General features: G+C 38.5%; 1 non-coding gene across 1 annotated transcript; it reads right to left on the bottom strand.

Annotated features, from left to right (window-relative positions):
- Nucleotides 1-316: 316 nt before the first annotated feature.
- LOC136468132 (small nucleolar RNA R71) lies at nt 317-423 on the bottom strand. The gene has a single exon (XR_010761673.1). It is a non-coding gene; the product is annotated as a small nucleolar RNA R71 (small nucleolar RNA).
- Nucleotides 424-5,604: the final 5,181 nt, after the last annotated feature.

Below are 5,604 nucleotides of genomic sequence, written 5' to 3'. Positions count from 1 at the left end.
TCGCACTGGACTAACACTCAAAACCAACAACCTTGAGTTTGAACTCAAGACAAGCCTCATCAACATGGTGCAAGCTACTCCATTCAGCGGAAAGGCACATGAAGAAGCTAGCGCTCATCTCTAGAATTTCCTAGAGATTAGCAGCACAGTCGTCATCAAGGACATTGGTCAAAACAACATACTACTCTGCCTATTTCCATTCTCACTTCTAGGAAAGGTGAGGCAGTGGTTCTACACCAACAAAGATGATATCAATACATGGGAAAAATGTTTGAAGGCCTTTCTAGCAAAGTTTTTTCATATAGGCAAAACCAATGTCTTAAGATGAAAAATTTCCAACTTTCAACAGTAGAAAGGAGAAACCATTCTAGAAGCATAGGAACATTTTCAAGAATACATTTCAGATTGTCCTCATCATGGGATGGAAGATTGGTTGCTCATGCAAGGTTTCTATAATGGATTAACCCAAAAAGCTCATGAACAACTCGACACAACTGCTGGAGGAGCATTCATGTCACTCACCCTAGGAAAAGCTAAACTCTTATGGAAAAGATAGCCTCTACTCAAGGCTGGTCTCAAGGAAGTATTCAAACATGCAACAAAAGCGAAGAAGCACAGGAAGAGGTGTGTGCACTGTCAACCAAAATGGACGCACTGTTGAATTGGCTCGAACAGCGAGCCAGTTGCAAGAAAGATCGTCAAGCTATTCAAGATGCTTATAATACCCAAAATATATGTGAATATTTGGGGATTGATTTCTCCGAATATCAAGAGGATGCAAACATTGTCATGAACAATTCTAGTCCATAATAACAAAGGCAAGGATGGCAACAACAACAATGGTCAAATTACCAAGGTAAGTCTCCAGGTAACTACTATAATTCTTTCAATTCTAAACAACCATCCTTGAGAGATTTGATCTTAGAATAGGTTAGGATTAATGAGAATATTTCCAAAAAGCTTGCTTCTAATGATAAAATTTTAGAAAACATAAATAATAAAATGGAGAGTTTTTCATTGGAGCCTATCAAGTAAATTTGTAACTCAAACATGTTTGTTTCTTATTTATGTGCCTATCAGAATCAAGGAAAAACTCTAATAATGACCATTTACCTTAGGATGTTACCTTTATCATTGGAGCATGATGACACCATGTGACGAAGGGTAGATGACTCATGATGGTCCTCCTTTTGCTTGAAATTTTTCTTGTTCGGCTAGCCTCGTAGTTATGAGCTTCTTGTTGTTAAAATTGCACCCTTTCTTTCTCATCCTTTTGTCATACCATTTTTCTACTCTTTGATCTTTTGACACCTTGGTAGACCTTCCACCTCACTCATTGTTTTATGTCTACAAAGAATTAGTGGACAACACATACCTGAAGGAAAATACAATTTTGAAACACGGGTTGTTTGTTCAGAATTTTGTAATTTCCCTCCATGCTAATGAAAAGATAGTGTTAGAATTATTTTAGCATAGTTTTTGTTTATCTTCTATACAGGGATGGCTGAAGGCAAAGGTAACTTGCAGCTAAAGACAAAGCAAATGATCTTTGATACTTACAGTTTTTTCATCCATGTTGAATGAGGTGTGTAGTTCTTACATCTATAATGAATGAGTTGTGTCTTGCTTCATCTTCGATTTGAATTCATCTCATGACTTACCAATATTGAATTAAAAGTTTCCTACATAGGGTTACTCCAACAAAATATATTGTACCTACTAAGGCATACTATCGGCTCAAAAATCAACCTAGACACCATGTCTAATTTGATTTAGGAAGGTATTTTAACCTAAGCACCATGCTCAATTTAAAAAGCCTTTGGAAGTAAGATCAACACACCTCTTGGTTCAAGAATCAAACTAAACATCGTGTCTAATTTAATTTAGGAAAATAGTTTAAACTAAGCACCATGCCTAATTTAAAAGGGTGTATGCAAATACTTCAAAACCTATGCATGCTATTGTAAATAAAGGTAGCATGAAAGTATTGTAGAGATTTATTCAAATAGAGATGAATGAACATGATTGTTGTTTAACAAGTTGAACATGATTTAAAGGTAGAGACAACCAAGATGAATTAGCATCATGGCATAAAAATTTTCAAAGGAGCCCATCCCACAGGCTTGAATTTTGTAACAAAATCAAGTTGGGATGATAGAACTCTCATGTGTGAATGTGATTCAATGTTGCATAATGATTGGTTGGACATACCTTGCGTCATCATCCTTCATTCTTTTTGCTTCAAACCTGGAATGGTTAGTGACAAAAATATCCAAAGGAATATTTTCACAATTATGTTTCTATGCTCACTTCACAAGGGCATTACAACAAAAAGTGAAAGCTCATATTATCTCCCGAAAGTGCTTGCTTTAGGACAAAAGCTCGTCCTTGGGAAACCTTCTAATTGCACTCAAGTTGGTGAAGTGGTTTCCCCTCCAACATCAACCTTTGTGTACCTATCTCAAGATTCACACAACAAGATCTGCAATATTTATGATAAACATATGCATCTGCAACCACCCTTTCAAAGTCTTTATGAAAAGAAAGTATGAAGGGGTTGAAGATCTCATGTGAGACAATGTTGGAGAGACCAATTGATTCAAGAGATTTCTCATGTGAGCATGGATTTGATGAGGTGTTCATGAAATAACTTCCATGCTCATTGATGTCATCTTTCTTTTCAAGCTCCAAGGGTGTTTCTTCATGAATGTCTATAGGCGAAAACATTATTTCCATCATTCCATGCCTATGATATTCATTGGACATTTTATTGTCCAAGATTTCCCATAGATTGGTGGTTCTCGAGTTGATCTCGTCTAAGGCCTCCTCCAAACTTGGATGAGTCATGTTTATTAAAGAGATTGATTTAAGCTCACCGTTTGAATCTAAGCCAAGTTTGGATTATATCCATAAGGCTTCGTCCTTGTCCATCCATTCTTTAGCAACGGCATATAAGTTCTTAATACATTCCAGCCATTGTCGTTGCTCTTGTTGGTCATCCTTGTCGCCTTCATAATTCCTATGCTTTGGTTGTCTTAGTGGATTTCTAGGGTCATCATGACACTTAGGAGAGAGAGCATAAGAGGGATCATCAGGGGTCAAGGATGGGTTGAAAGATGGGTTTAGATGAGACATCTAATGTGGACATAGAAGGGGAGAGGATAGGAATGGCTTCTAGATGGCTCATCTCTCCTTCTATGGCATTACTTAAAATGCCATCCTTGAATTCTTCTCAATGTTCTATATGGGAATAAGTACGCTTCCTAAGAGATCCTTTCTTGAGAGGATTTGAATTATATTCGCTCGAAGGTCTCTTATGAAGATGAGAATTTAATGTTCTCCCAAACTCAGCACCAAAGAGGTCATCCTTCATTTCAATAGGGATTTCCAAAGGTAGAATTCCTTCTTCTCTTGGGGGATTTTGGGGTATTGGTGGTTCAAGATTGATAGCTAAATCTTGGGATTGAAGTGGTTGTGATTTTGTTATCAGAACTTCCTCTTCTTGATCGGGAGATGATTTCTTCTCTTTCTCGAGGAATTCATTATGAATGCTAGTGCAGGGAGTCTTTCCACTAATTCTATCAAGCATAGCCCTTGCTTCACTAGTAGACAAATGAAGGAAGGCTCCTCTAAAGGCTACATCAAGGGATTCCATGGAATCCTTGCTAAGACCCATATAAAAATGTTGAAGAAGTATAGGGTCTTGAATGGCAAGGTCTGGGCCAGTGATGATGAGTTCATTAAAATGATCCCACAATTTACCAAGAGATTCTTCTTCTAGTTGTCTAAAATTTAGAACCTCTTTCCAAAGGCTAACCACTTTAGCGATGGGAAAGAAATGTAAACAAAATTTAGAACATAGCATTTCCCAATCTCCTTGCATACTTCCTACGGTTTAACTGTACCAATGTTTAGCTCTTCCCATCAAAGAGAATGGAAACAACTTCCATCTTACGGTTTTATCAGACATGCCATTGATACATAAGCATGCACAAGTGTGTTCAAACTCTTATAGGTGTGAGTATGGGTTTTGATCGTCTTCTCTCGAGAAGGATTTATCCTAAATCAATTTTATAAAACATGAGCGCAGCTCATAGCCAGGTGTTAGGATGGGCTCTGAAGATTTTGGTGGCTCTAGGCTTGCACTCAGTGGGTTTAGCATATTGATAGATAGGAGTGGAATCCATGCTAAACAAAAAAGTAAAAGAAAGAGTAAAAGATAAAAGGTTAAGCTAGCCTTGTAGTTAATTTAGCAACCATTTCCCCGACAACGGCGCTAGAAAGTTTGTTGGTATATTTAATGCACACAGATAAATCCATAAGCGCATGGATACTGCTATAGCTTTCACCCGGAGGTATTCCAAGTATCGTATCTATAGGGAAACGTGTGAGACTAACTACGGTCTAACTTAACTAAGAGTAGCAACAAGGTTAGGATAAATAGAAGCATAGAGAGGATAACTAAAGTTCTCTAGTTCTAACTTGGGTAAGCTTATGTCTTCTACTATTCAACTAGGGACCTTACTAGGGAAAGACACTAGCAGAGGATGCTTTCCTTTGCATCCACGTCATACGTGCGCCTATAGATGGGAGGTGGACTACAAAGGATCAACGAAGCTATATAGTACAAGCTATATAGAACTTCTATCACTCACGCGATCTACCACCTTCTGGAATGCAGGGTGCATCCACGATTAACCTAAGTCTAAGGACCACGCTTACACTTACGATTAATACTCTACTCCCCTAGGAAGAGAATAAAGCACTCAAAAGAAAGTCATGAACCTGAAGAACAATATAAACAAGATGCTTACTTGAATCAGAAGTTGATTACCAGAAAAATCTTAGACACAAGCTCAGATAGAACTTGAATCTGCCAAGGTACAAGCCATAGAGAGAGCACCGACAGGCTGGCATCTCCTCCAGACTTAGTCTCTCACTCTCTATCTAACTATTATTTATAAGACTAGATCCTATGGAGGACTAATTTTCTCTTGATAGCTGGCTCTAATCCTCATGAAATGAATTTGGATTTCAAGATAGCTCTAGGGAGGGTGGCAGGGGATGGTATATATAGGTCGAAGCGTCCAACGAGAGCTCTTTGATCAAACCGACTTAAAGGATGGCGTAGATGCAACCTAGAAGGTAGTGGAGAACCGATATAGCAACGGAAGGTTGACATGGGGGCCCATAGGTCGACCAGCCTCTAGGTGGGGCTAGCTAGCCCCACATGTCTAAGACATGGGGCCCGCTTTGGTGATTCGCCTTCTGGAGTGTTCTAGAGTCTTCCCACATCGATTACATGGCAGAATTCTGTATTTTTCATTGACGAATAGGCCCCCCTTGACGTTTTTCTGGATAAACCATGCGGAAAACACAGTTTCACCAAAACACATGGAATTTTATTAGTTTAAACCCCTATACCTATGTTTGGTAATGTAATTAAGAGTAAATATAGGTTATGTTGATGGTTTATAATTGATGTTAGTGACTGTCAACATTTAGCCCTTCCCATCAAAGAGAACGAAAGCAACTTCTATCTTAAGGTCCTGTCAGACAAGCCAGCGATATGCAAACATGCACAAGTCTGCTCAAACTCTTGCA

The sequence above is a fragment of the Miscanthus floridulus genome, chromosome 7 (genome assembly GCF_019320115.1).
Source record: "Miscanthus floridulus cultivar M001 chromosome 7, ASM1932011v1, whole genome shotgun sequence".
Classification (NCBI taxonomy): Eukaryota; Viridiplantae; Streptophyta; class Magnoliopsida; order Poales; family Poaceae; genus Miscanthus; species Miscanthus floridulus.
The sequence above is the reverse complement of the archived record's forward strand: the minus strand, read 5'-3'. Positions and strand labels throughout refer to the sequence as shown.